The sequence below is a fragment of the Talpa europaea genome, assembly GCF_964194135.1.
Source record: "Talpa europaea genome assembly, chromosome: 4".
Lineage (NCBI taxonomy): Eukaryota > Metazoa > Chordata > Mammalia > Eulipotyphla > Talpidae > Talpa > Talpa europaea.
Genome location: NC_140070.1, coordinates 14,489,277 through 14,503,776, shown reverse-complemented (window position 1 = coordinate 14,503,776; position 14,500 = coordinate 14,489,277).

The window sequence follows — 14,500 nt, the reverse complement described above, 5'->3', positions numbered from 1 at the left end:
CAGCCTCGCAGCCACCAGGGGAATCCCCTGAAATAGACTTTTGACTGATACTCTTCATCACTTTAAGGAAACTCCCGTCTAGTCTTGGTTTATTAAATTCTTCTTTTATAAACTGTGAATGCACTGAATGCTCTGCTTCATCGAGAGCATTTTCTGCTTTGCTGGGAAGTACATTGTCTTTAATTTGCTGATATGTTGAATTATATTAGATTTTCCCAAGTTAAACATCCTATAGCTTTGTATTTGGTCATAATGCACTATTGTTTTTACACTGCTGGATTTAATTTGCTAATAATTTATTGAGAATTTTAAAAAGCTATGTTTACTAGTAAAATTGGCCTGTAATTTTCCTTTCTCTTTTATTCTTATCTGATTTTGATATTGAAAATCTTGTAGTCTCATAAGATGAATTGGGGAAGCTATCTTTTGTCTATTCTGCAAAAACATATATACATGGCAAAGATTTCTTAAATATTTGGTAGAACTCATTTATAAAACTCTCTGGACATAATGTAGGGGTGTGTGTGTTTGTGTGTGTGTGTGTGTGTGTAACAATGAACCGTAGTTTGCTAATTGTTTTCTTCAATTTGTCTGCATCCTTCATCCTTATGCCTTCATGTTTTTGGAATTAGTCTTTTATGTTTCGAATTCTGTTTTCTGCATTGTCAATTCTGCTCTCCATTGCTTTCATAAGTATTTTCGTTATGTTTTACCCTTTTATTCCAATTTCGTTTTTATCTCAAACAGCAACCTCTCTGCCACTTTTTTAAATCGTCCATATTGTTTTGTAATATTAGTATTTTTTGTCGTTGTCTGAGATCACAAAGAAGCTGCTTTCCAAAGCTGACTTCCATTTTTCCTAGAGTAAGTCTTCTTTAAACGTGTGAATTGTCCTGGCATCTTCAGGACCATGCTCTTCATACTTTAAATTTGTTATGGTCAAAGTATTATTGTTTATTTTGTTTATCCTTAAATGGGGAAATCTTGAAAGATCTTGCATACAGTCACTGTTGGAAAGTATCTGGGTATGTCCCAGCTCTCGATTACCTTGTGTATCAATGTAATGTCCAGAAGGTTACAGATCACTCTAGGGTACAGTTTTCACACACGGTCTTGTAAGAGAAGCTTTTTTCACAATGCCACATCCCCTAAAGAGGACAGACCCACACTGCTTTTTCAAGTCCATGTCATCTATATGCGATTTTGCCAATGGGAATTTCACACAGTTCTTCCTTCTGCTGATTGGTCGAGGCATAATAAAAAGAGGCCATCAATTAATTGCTTGTGATAGCATCGCACAGGGATAACAATTATCGCGGTTTCATCTTGATACCAACTCACACATAGAGGAAGGGACTGCCAGGAGAACTTGGTTGAGAATGATTCTTGGTTGAGGCCCTTTCGGGCTCTGTGAGAAAGGGTGTCATTAATGCGAGATCGCTGCTCTGGGCATGAGTGGGGAGTGGCCGAATGAATGCCACTATTTGCTGCCCCCATCCTAATGACTGTTCACAGGTGTGCATAAGATATAGAAATCAACAGTCAGCAATGCTTCAAAGGCCCTGGTCTCCTTGAACTTACGAGGGACTCAGTTCCAGGTGACTCAACATTACTGACAGTGGACCTGTCTCGTGAATGCTCGCCCCTAACACAAGTGACAGGAAACTGGACCAAATTCCAGAAATGGGCAGAATAAATCCAGGCCAGTTGTGTGAATGATTAAAGGGTAAGTCACCTAAGCCACCACGTGTCTAGACGTGGGGCCCCAACATCTTCACAGCAGAGCAGAGCAGGGTCTGTGAGGGCCTTTGGAAGCAGGTTTCTGTTAGGTCTGGCCAGAAGCTCTGCCCCCACATTCCCATTCTCCCCCTACCCAAAAGAACAGAACATCCTTTAGGGCACTTAGCCTTCCTCATTCCGTGCAGTACTGGCGAGGCTTAGTGTACAGGTTTGGGCATGCGGCTGGGCCTGCCCAGTTCAGAGAGTGGCCCCCAAATGGGCATGCTGCTGAAAATGGAAGAGAGAGTCCTTCTCTGGGAGATTACATATGAGTCCTGCACTTGAAGTGAATCACTCTCTCCCTCTAGCATAGCTGAGCAGGACGATAGGGCCTGGAGATCTCTGACTCTCACACCACAGGGAAGATGCCTAAAAGGGGTGGGGTAGAGGGTGGAGGAGAAAGTTGACAAAGAAAAGCAAAGGGAAAGGAGAGGAGCAGAGACTTAGTAAGCGAGAAGTGGACACTTGGAGACACCTTTGTTGTTTCTTGAGCCTTCCTTAGAGTAAGTGACTCAATGGACTCATTTTTTTAAAAAGATTTATTTATGCATGCAAGACCTGGGGTATAGGCCAGAGATGCAGGGGGAGTGATAGGATTCACTAGAGACAGAGTGGGGAACAGAACAGGCAGATGGACTGAAATACACTGCTGAGGGGAGCAGTGGGCGAGACAGGCGAGGTGTGCTTCGCCATGTGGGTTTCTCTCGGGCCAGTCGGGGATCGAACTCCTGCTGCAGAGGCTGCGGATTGCTTCACAGTGTGGCGCTTAACCCCTTGCACCACCAGGGAGGCCCTCAATGGATTCATTTTTAATTGAACTTCTTTCATTTGGGTTTGTGTCCCTTCTGACTGAAAGGTGATAAATACCATGGTTACTTCTTTCATGAAATGTCCGTGTTAGTGGAGAGTGGTTGGTTAGTCTCGCCCCTTTAGAAGGGATCTATGAACAGAGGCTCCATTCACTTGAACTGCTGCCACTGCCTCTGAGCCCTCAGAGTCTGCTCCACCGTAGGCCGTAGGCCATGTTGCCTGTCAGAAGTCAGAGAATGAATGTGTCAAGGTGGAGCCCTGAGGGCAGGTGACGTGTTTGCATGACTGGGAAGAGTGCCCTATGGTATGAAGCAGCTGTCTGGCCTTCGGGTTATGACGACTTCCCTACCCCGAAACTAGAGGAAGATTATAGCAAGATCAGAACCTTCTCGCACTTCTTTCTGCTCCCACCCCCACCCTTTTTTTTCAAAGCAGTAGGCAAGTGTATGTATACACCATAGAAATTCATTTCCCAATTTAATGCATCAAAGGTAGTTTCAGTCTATAATGTTGCCTGCTTGGGTTTTCTCAGGCTTCCCATGAGTGATTTTTTTTTTTGGGGGGGTGGGGGGGAAGCAAGAAAGGGTGGGTGGATAGGATTCCAGCAAGGACAATTTGAAAAACACCTGGACAGGTATTGACGGTCTGTCAGGGATCGCAGGTGGACCAGAGCGTTGGGGCTGCTGCTGATGACTGTGGCAGCTGGAGCGAGAGCAGGAAGATCCTGGTGAAAGGTGCTAAAATGAGGCAAGGCGTGGGTGTGCAGAGACAAGCATAAACAGTCCCACGGCGCTGCCCACAGCCTGCTCTGACCAGTTTAGGCTTGTTAACGAAAACATTCTTCCTATTTCTCTCTCCTGTCTAGTTCTGAATGATGACAGGATTGTTGATATGATGCCTTTACAACATTTAACCACAAATGGCACCAATTAGTCATTTCGTAAAGCTCCACACGCACCAATACGATTCCTTATCTCAGCTCTCTGGAACTGGCACAGGGAGATTGGAATATGTGTGTCTTGCCTGAAGAAAAGTTGTCGACAAATCAGCTCTTCATCTAATTTGAAGTGACAAGTAGAGAGATACATTCAAACGAAAGCATTCTTGACTCTCTATGACTTTGTAAAGATAATGAAATTTGTTCATCTTCATCTGCACGTCAATGTCTGTCCTCCTTGACATGGCAGATTTTCAGAAGCAAAAATTTCCTTCTTCACTACTCTACCATAACTGATGAATGCGTAAAATGCTATAACAATTCAACTGTTTTATAATCTATCTGCTGCCTTGACAAGTAATGTGCACATCGTTTTAGTGAATTGTAAGGGAAGGAATAGGATTAAATTAGGCATTTACTGCGAGTGGAGAGAGAGAGCTAAAGTAGTGCTCATAGCCTAATTACTACAGAAGTTTTAAGAATAATATGTACCAATAACTGTGAAGAGACTGAGATTCAACCTACATTCAAACTAACAAGTTAGTCTGTCAGTTTCTTGTATGTTGGAGGGAGAAGAATCCTGGGGTGAGAGACAAAAGACAACTTTTTTTTTAAGGATTTACTTATTTATGCATATGAGAACTGGACTACAGGCCAGAGGGGTAGGGGGGCATGTGTGAAAGGATTTACCAGAAACAGAGTGGGGAACAGAACAGGCAGACCGACTGAAATACACTGCTGAGGGGAGCAGCAGGCGAGACCGGAGAGGTCTGCTATGCCATGTGGGTAACTCCCTGGCCGGCCAGGGATCCAACTCATGCCAGGGATCGAACTCATGCTGCAGAGGCTGCGGATAGCTTCACGGTGCTGTGCTTAACCCCTTGCGCCACCAGGGAGGCCCACAAAAGACAACTTATAACTCACAGTAAGCAGTAGCCAAAAGAAGCAGTATTTTGCGGTGGTTTCCCCAAGTCCCAAACCTCACAGGTGGTAGGAAGAGGACCAGATGACATTTGCACACAGAGTGGTAAGCATTACAGGGGCGACATCCTCAGTTTAGTGAGCTGGGAACTTCTATAAGGGATAGTAATCATACCTGCCCTTTGCTCTGAAAGGAGACACTATCTCTACTTTCCAGCTGTTCCTCGAAAAAAAAAAAATTAATCTAGAACAAAGGGCACCCAGTGCCTTGCTTGCAAGACATACAGAAAAATGAGATATTCGTGGAAAAATTTCTTCCTATAAAACCCAACCCTCATTTCAACAACATTGCATTATTTTCACAACAAAGTAACACAAACAGGGCACGAATATCCAACAGAGCCATCAAATTTTAAGTTCCTCCTCATCCCCAAATCCTTAGTCTATTAGCATATTAGACCGATGGGTTCACTCTTTGACTCCTTCTGTGAACAAGGAAACCTTTAGCATCATGATCGTGTCTAATTGTTTTTCTCCTTAAAGTGATTGGGGTTGGGTAGAGAGGAAGGGAGGAATCAGGAGGCAATAAAGATCAAGAGTGGCTATTACGGACTGAACACCTGTGTCCCCCCAGATTCACAGGCTGAAGTCCTGATCTTCATTGAGATGGTATCTCCAAATGGAGATGAGGCCTTTGGGTGGTAATTAGAGTTAGATGAGCTTGTGAGGGTGGGGCCCTGTGATGGAATCAGTGTCCTGAGAAGATGGGGAAGAGACAAGAGCATACTCTCTCCTCCCCGCTCCTTCCCTTTCTCTCTCTCTCTCCCCCCCATATGAAGACATAATGAGAAGGCCGTCCCCTGCAGGCCGGCTCTCACCAGGAACTACATGGGCCTGCGTCTTGGACTTTGCAGCCTTCAGAACTGTGAGAAATAAATTTTGGTTGTTGACAAATGTTGGCGAGGGTGTGGAGAAAAAGGAACTCTTCTGCACTGCTGGTGGGAGTGCAAACTGGTCCAACCACTGTGGAGAGCTGTGTGGAGATTTCTGGACCTACTAAACATAGAGCTTCCATATGATCCAGCAATTCCACTCATAGGTATTTACCCAAAGGACACAGAAACATCAATTCCAAAGAGCACCTGCACCCCTATGTTTATAGCAGCACTGTTTACAATAGCTAAGCTTTGGAAACAACCCAAATGCCCAAAAATAGATGACTGGATCAAGAAGATGGGGTCCATATACACCATGGAATATTACTCAGCATTCAAAAAAGATAAACACATGCAATTTGCAGCAACATGGATGGCGCTGGAAGGGATCATGCTCAGCGAAATAAGCCAAAAAGAAAAAGAAAAATACCGGATGGTCTCACTCATAGCAGGAATCTAGAAAACTTAAATAAGGGACCAGGAAAATGAATATAAGAAAGTGAAAATCAAAATCAACAAAAAACTATGAACCAGAGACACTTTTTGGGGGGTGGGGGGCGGGAGGGGAAGGATTGGGGTCAGAATGGGGCGTTTGCAATTGTATGGGGGAATATAAAAATAAAATTTATTATTTAAAAAATAAATAAATAAATAAATAAATTTTGGTTGTTGAAGACACACAGTCGCAGTAGTTTGTCATGCCAGCTCGAACACACTCATACAGTGTCCTGCCCAATAAACAAGACTTTTCATTTCCTTTACAACAGCATGACTTTCCATGGTTTTTGGCCCTCGCAGTGCGCTCTTCTGGGTGGCAACATCCTCATGACTGATACCATTTATTTCAGCTTTGGGAACCCTTGACTCTGCAGCCACAGTCATGTTGTTTTCAGAAATGTGGGGTTTGCACTCCTTGTCCAGTCGAGAATGACTCACACAGCTGTGACTTTCTTTGAGAAGTTCACCCTACTGTGGAATAACAGTTGCCCCGTTCCTATGACGATATCTCATGTTGTCGTCTCTACATCACGGTCTGGTGAGTTTTTCAGGGTGGCAGTCCTGACTGCAAGAAATTAGATTCTCAGTTGGTCACCTTCATCATTCCAAACTTAATTAAGGGCAGCAAGTCAACACCGCATCTATGGTTCCTAGAGCTTCTCGATAGCAACCAGGACTCGCTGCAAAAAATCCTGAGACCAGGGCCTCCCTGATGGCCCAAGGGGTTAAGATGCAACCTATGAAGCTGTCTGCAGCAACTGCAGCATGAGTTCAATCCCCAGTCAGGGAGCTATACACATGGCATGGCAGACCTCTCCTGCCTCGCCCGCTGCTCCCCTCAGCATTGTATTTCAGTCCATCTGCCTGTTCTGCTCCCCATTCTGTCTCTGGTGAGTCCTCTCACCCCTTGCACTTCTGGCCTACACTCCAGTTCTTGTTTGCACAAATAAATAACAAATACATATATATAAACCTTTAAAAAGCAGACAAACCTTTTTCTCTTGTCTCCAAATGGATCTCAGACTGCCCTGAAGGACTGCAGGAGCAGATGGGCCAGAAGACACACAGCTGTTGCTACTGTTTCTTAATAAGCGTGTGTCCTGAGGTCCCTGAGTTCCGCCATCCCTCCAGGCTGACGGGGTGTTTACTGAGCCAACCTCTTTGAAGAGACTGCCTGGAGTAAAAGGCAGCCAGCGTCTGTACTCACAGTACAGAAACACAAGAGGCTCTTGGAGAACTGGCTCCCCACAAGACCCATTATTGACAGGATACTTTTTCAGTTTATTATTATTTTGCAAGGTATTTCTGTGACCCAAAGTATTGAAAGACAACGCCACCAAAATTTTATCATTAACATTCTCAGGTGAGAATATTAAACATTCACCTCCAGGATGACTCTGAGACTGATGACACAGAAGCCTTTCTGCCAGTGATTCATGTAGAAATAGCGGAAATGTCCCTTTCAGAGGCTTTTCAAAGAGTAAACTTTCTATTTTGAGATAATCGTCGAGTCGCATGCAGTTTTAGAAATGAAACAGAGATTCTAGGTATGCTTTACTCGGTTTTCTCCAACAAGAACACTTTGGAAAACTATTGTACACTTTTGAAATGCAGATATCAACATTTTCACAGATGATACACATTTCCACGACCATCAGGATCCCTCACGTTGCCTTTTCGCCACCAGCAATATCTTTTTAACCTTCCACTTTTCTCTACATAAATATACTTCCTTGGCTAACCCAAGCCCTTCATTATGTCTATGAGAAAATAGGATTTGAAGTGACCAACAATTTGTTGGTTTTAAGGTAAATTAGTGCTTCAGCTAATAAGATTGCCTCAGACCAAGCAATAAGATGGGTTACACTTAGGAAGAAAAAATTACATTTTCTTTTTATAAATATAAGTAAAACAGCTCATTATAGAATACTTCAAAAGCAGAGAAATACAAGAAAGTGGGGACTGGGGACTGGGGTAGAGACAAGAACTATCTACCCATTTGGTGCCTCTCCTTTCAATCTTTTTTCTTTATACAGAGAGAGATTACTTATCTGTCTACAAACTATGTATAAACGCATTTTGTTACAGTCTGGAAATAAGTAGTATCAGTGAGAGGAACAGGCTATTCTTACCTTATTTCTTTCACTTTTACCTGGGGAAGACAAAGGCAGGGGGTAGCAGGTTTTAAGCATTTTGTCAAATCCCCAATAGTAAAGCCAATTACAGTCACCTGCCCAGCAACACCAGGACTGCCTAGCCAAGGCAGATAGTCAGGGCTTTTGCAAGGCCTGAAAAGGAGCAAGGCTACTTGTTTCTGGGTTTGGCCAGCAACTGGAAGGAAATGGTTGAACACCCAGAATCAAACATTTTCAATTACCATTAGGTTTGTGGTAAAAAGAGTTTAGAAGCAACAGTGTGAAACATGTGACTGTCTCTTGAAAGGTCAGAGTGTGAGCCACTGTGAATTAAGCAGTCAAGTGTGGTCCTTTCTGACACATCACCCCCTTTCATCAACCAAAGGCTCCCCCCAGTCCCATGCCTTAGTCACAGATGGCGTGAGGAGGGAGAGGGTTCTGCCACAGTATTCCAAATGCCAGTGGGCTGATTGGTCAATGCTGACTCAAAAGCGCCTCTCTAGTGAAACCAGAATTACCTCCCACTCTCAGAATAGGATTTACAAATGTAGTTATTTATGTGTGATCTTTTCTACAAATGATATCATGCATTTTAGTCATGCTAGTTCAATATTTCCCATTACATTTTATGTTATTTATGAGATTTTACTCTATGAAAAATGTTCTCACGTGTATGTCTTTACAAATGAATTAATTGACATAAAGAAAACCTTGTTGGTCACAAGGGAAAAAATGTCCTTTTATATAATAACACTTCTCTTTTTCCACTTTAAAAATTCTTCTTTTCAGTGAGTGAGGGTGGGAAGCAATTAGGTTTTAAGTGCTGAGATGGGGATATGGTTTCCAATAATAAAACAAAATCATTTATATGAATTTTTGGTGTAATAATAATAGGACTTTACTCAAAAGCTCCCATAGAATCTAACATAACTATGTGACCTTAAGAAAATCTATCTTGGCACTAATTTCATCTATAAAATGGGGGCAATTCATGCCAACCTCGTTAAGAGATCTTATTTTCTGTGGTCATTCTCAGTGTTTTGACAGCCGATAGGAATCCTTTAGGAGAATACCTTAAGTTTAGTCACTGGCTCTGCTGCTTATTCAGGAAAATAGGGCTAAATTGATTTATAAACTATTTTTAACCAGCTGGTGATCATGAGTGAGGCTGAGTCTCACTTTATCTATCTACAAAATGAATACAAAGAACTCATACAACTCAGTAAAAAGAAAACAAAGAATACAATTTAAAAAATGGGCCCTAGAGCTAAACAGGTGCTTCTCCAAAGAAGGCATACAGGTGGGCCTCCCCTGGTGGTGCAGTGGTTGAGCACTGGTCTGCAAAGCTGCCCGCAGCCTCTGCAGCACTGGTTCGATCCCCGGCCACCAGGTGAGGGTCCCACATGGTGCGCAGACCTCTCCTGTCTCGCCTGCTGCTCCCCTCAGCAGTGTACTTCGTCAGTCTACCTGTTCTGCTCCCCAACTCTGGTGAATCCTCTCACCCTCTCGCGCATCTGACTGTACCCACTGCTTGTATAAATAAATAAATATTTAAAAAAAAAGAAGAAGAAGGCATACAGGTGACCAACAGGCACATGAAAAAATGCTCATTATCACTTATCATCAGGAAAATGCCAATCCCAAACCACGACGAGACAGCACCTCACACATGTGAGAATGGCCCATTTGAAAAATAGCAGAAACAAGAAGTGCTGGTGAGGCAGTAGAGAAAAGGGAGCCCGCTTATGCTGTGGGTGGGAATGTAGACCAGACCAGCCCTTATGGAAAGCAATATGAAGAATTCTCAAAATATTAAAAATAGGTCTACCATGTGATCCAGCAATTCTACTTCTAGGCAGCTACACAAAGAATGGAAAAATACTAATTTGAAGGGCCTATGTTCATTTCAACACTATAATAGTCAAGTTATGTAAACAAGTGTCCAAAGGCAGATTAGGAAGATGTGGCATATATTCATGATGGAATCCTACTCAGCCACAAATAAAGATAAACTCTTGCCTTTTGTGACAACTTGGATAGAACTGGAGAGGATTATGCCAAACAAAGTAAATCACAAGGAGAAAGACAAATCCGGATGGTGTCCCCTACATGTGGAATATGGAAAAACAAAACAAAGGGTCAGGGCCTCCCCCGTGGTGCAGTGGGTTGAGCACAGCGCTGTGAAGCTGAGCGCAGCCTCTGCAGCACAGGTTCGATCCCTGGCCGGCCAGGGAGATTCCCACGTGGCATGGCAGACCTCTCCTGTCTCTCCTGCTGCTCCCTCAGCAGTATCTTCTGCCTGTTCTGCTCCCTGCTCTGTCTCTGGTGAATTCTCTCACACCCACCCCTCCACACCCGCACCTCTGACCTGTACTCCAGTTCTTGTATAAATAAATAAAATCTTTAAAAAAAAAAACAACAACAAAGGGTCAGATAAAGTAAAACCAGTAACAAACCCTAGATACCTGGCTGCTTAATTTGAGGTTACCAGAGTGGGAAAGAGGGGGAGATAAAAGTAGGCACAAAGTAGGATATAAAAGGTAGTGGGCACAATGGACTATGGTGGAGGACTTTTTTTTTTAGATTGATTGATTTATGCATAGAAAAACTGGGGTATAGGCTAGACGTGTGTGGGGTGAGAGGATTCACCAAAGACAAAGTGGGGAACAGAACAGGCAGATTGACTGAAATACACTGCTGAGGGGAGCAGCGGGCAAGACAGGAGAGGTCTGCTGTGCCATGTGGGTCAGCTCCCTGGCTGGAATCAAGCTCAGGCATCACTGTGATAGTGCTGAGACTTAACCCCTGCATATGGTGGACTTTTGGTGCCTTGGTGGTAGGTGTGGTTGGTAATATACACCTGCAGGGTGTGATCTTATACCTCTGTGTCATATGCAATGTTGTAAACTGATATTACCTCAATAAGAAAAAAATGTAAGGAAAGAAAATGAATGTGGAGGAGAGTTGGGAAGTAGCTAGAAGATCAGAAGCCTTAACCCCCAGGCACTTTAGGATCATCTGGGTTTTTTTTTTTTTTTAATATCGTTATGTCTGGACCACACTTGAGACCAATTAGATCAGAATCTGGAATTAAATCAGCATCAGATTTTTTTAAGTTCCCCAGGTGAACCCACTACATAGCCAAGAGCCAGAATGACAAGACTAGATTCTAAGTCACCAGTCAACGCAATGATTCAACAGCTCTAAATAAAGTATTTGAAAATATTCATAAAAATAAGACACTACTAACGTTCTTCTTGTCATGAGTCCACAAAAGTCCAAGGAGGATAACCTTCTCCCTAGGGTAAATGCTGAGATGGGGGTAGTAGGAGTATGAGGTGATGAAACTAGTTACAAGATTTGCATCTCACATCCTCCTCAAACCTGCTTTAGCCATTATCATCTCTGACAGATTTAAAAGGAACCTATCATAAGATCTGTGAGTAATAACGCTGATGCTAGCAAGTGTGGCCTTGGGGAATTAATCTCACTTTATTGGCCCTCATTGTCATCTGTAGCAGGAGGGCGTTTGACTGGAGTATGTGTCTCCATGTTTCATTCCAGTGATAACCTTTACACTCTTCAGTAACAGTACACTCTTCACTCAAAATAGGGTAATAAATGTCTGTGACAATAATACTTTTCCAAAGGACACATGGAAATGTGTCTGGTAATTACAGTATTTTAAAAGGAAATCAGAACCCTATGCTATTCAATTCTGGAGGAAATTTTTAACAAGTTTGACGTGGCACCTTTAGAGAAAATGTTTATTATTTTATTCAGAGTAGTCAGACACATTGGAGATAGGTATCATCTATATGTTTTTATACTGCAAAACTTTATTTAACCACAGATTTTATGCTTCATTATGAGTGATAGCGGGCTCTGCTTACTGAAGTTTTGTATGCAAAACATAGGCAAGACTATATAATTAAATCACTTATAATAATGAATAAATCACAGAAAAATATAGCATTCTATCAAAAGCAAACTGCAGCTCTGAATTACACTTTTGTTGATAAGTTATAACCATATTTGAGTTATTACTCAAATTTTAACAGGGAAACAGTTTTGAAATCTGTTTTCAGGTGTGTCATTTAAAAAAAAATATTTATTTATACAAGCACTGGGTACAGTCAGAAGCGTGGGAGGGGTGAGAGGATTCACCACAGCCAGAGTTGGGAACAGAACAGGCAGACTGACGAAATACACTGCTGAGAGGAGCAGGGGGTGCGGCAGGAGAGGTCTGTCGCGCCATGTGGGACCCTAGCCAGCGGCCGGGGATCAAACCGGCGCTGCAGAGGCTACAGGCAGCTTTGCAGCCCAGCGCTCAACCGTTGCACCACCAGGGGAGGCCCTATGTGTGTACATTTTAATAGAACCCTGAGATCCAAGATTGACCAACATTTCTCCACATTACTTGATAGATTTTTTTTTACAGATTATATAGAATGATTAGTACTCATCTCTTTTCCTTTTAATTAAATGAATGTTGTATATGTTTCAATTAAGTTGAAAGTTTCTCCTTTCTCTACACTATTTTATATAGGGTGTTTTATTTAATGGTGGAACTTAAGTAAGGTTGTAGATTATTGGGACAATGTTGTGCCCAAACTTAGAGGCAGAGGGGAGGATAAAGCTGTTTGTAGTGACTGAAAAGGCTTTTGGGTATCCCTTTAGGAAAAGAATGTGTCAGAAGTGTTTTTGTTGAGTACTTTAGAGTAGGTAGCCTTTCTAAAAATATAGATATAAAAAATGCATGTACATGGACATTAGTTAGGCAAAGGGGTGGACAGGAGTTGAGAGTTGTCATTATTTTGCTGTCTAGGATCTGAATCTTTTCCTTATTTTTTGAAAGTTCCCCATTGGGTGAGTGTGGAAAGACACAGAGCCCTTTATTCACTATAAAGTTTGAAATGATTTGATCAGAAAAAAAAAATTTTTTAAAGTCAGTATCGGGCCTCCCCGGTGGCGCAAGGGGTTAAGCACCGCACTGTGAAGCAATCCACAGCCTCTGTAGCAAGAGTTCGATCCCCGGGCTGGCCAGGGAGGAACCCACATGGCGAAGCAGTCCTTTCCTTTCTCTCCCGCTGCTCCCCTCAGCAGTGTATTTCATCAGTCTGCCTGTTCTGTTCCCACCTGTCTCTGCCTGTCTGTTCCCACCTGTCTCTGGTGAATCCTCTCACCCTGTCCTCTCATCTCTGGCCTGTACCCCAGCTCTTGTATGCATAAATAAATAAATCTGTTTTTTTTTTTTTAAGATTTATTTATTTATTATTTATACAAGCACTGGGTACAGTCAGAAGCACGGGAGGGTGAGAGAATCCACCAGAGCCAGAGCGGGGAGCAGAACAGGCAGAAGGACTGAACTACACTGCTGAGGGGAGCAGCAGGCGGCAGGAGAGGTCTGCACGCCATGTGGGCCCTCCTCCGATGGCCGGGGAGCAGCCGGGGATCGAACCGGCGCTGCAGAGGCTGCGGGCAGCTTCCCAACCCAGTGCTCAACCACTGCACCACCGGGGAGGCCCAATAAATAAATCTTAAAAAAAAATAAAGTCAGTATCATTTCCCTTGCAACAGATACTTTTCTTACAAGCAACTAGCTGAAAATGATCAAGTGACTGAGACTCAGTCAGAGGCTCCCACCCAAGGCTTTGACTCAGGAACCAAGATGCAAGAAAAGGAGGCCATGGAGGATGTCACTGATGGTAGTAGTGGCAGCAACTCCCAGTTTGCAAGGGCAGCAGAGACAGCAGTCCCGCTCTGCTATTTTTGAAGATGGTGGTTGGAGCTGAGATAACCACAGTTCAGAGTGGCAACGTCCTGCCCACCCTGCCTTATGGGTATGATTTAGACTGTGATTCCAGGTGTCTAACTGCTCTGAGTTCCTGACAACTTGCAAACATGGCTCTGTAAAACTCTTGATGATTTCCTGACCTATCCCAATATCCTCTGAATTCCTTTTCTACTTGTGATAATAATTTCAAAAATTTAAAAAGTCAGAATAGCAAAGCTCTATTAACAACTTTTGCAAGCATGCTTTGGGGTGGAAAATAGCATAGAGAACAGAAAAATCCTCCATTATAGGTTTTGTTAAAGAGAGTGGACAAGTTATTTTAGTTTTTTTTGCTTTTGTTTATCCTAACTTCCCTTTCACAATTGATTTTTTTTTTTATGGAAGATGACAGATAAATATATATCTCTTAGTCCATTCCCTAGGATTTAAGACTATGCACACACACATGCCTATATATATGCCTATACACACCCTTCCCCCCCCCCCCCAATAGGTAGTATAGAGAAGAATGACAGATATGTTGTTGGGACATGGAAGCTGAAGAGGAGGAAGCTAAAATCCGAGAAACAGACATTTTCTTCATGTCTAATCTGGAGAAAAAGTATTCATTTAAGTTTTTCTGTTCTCCTGAATATCTGTAACTCACCTTTAATCAGATACATTCTATTATAATTGTCCTGTTAAAATG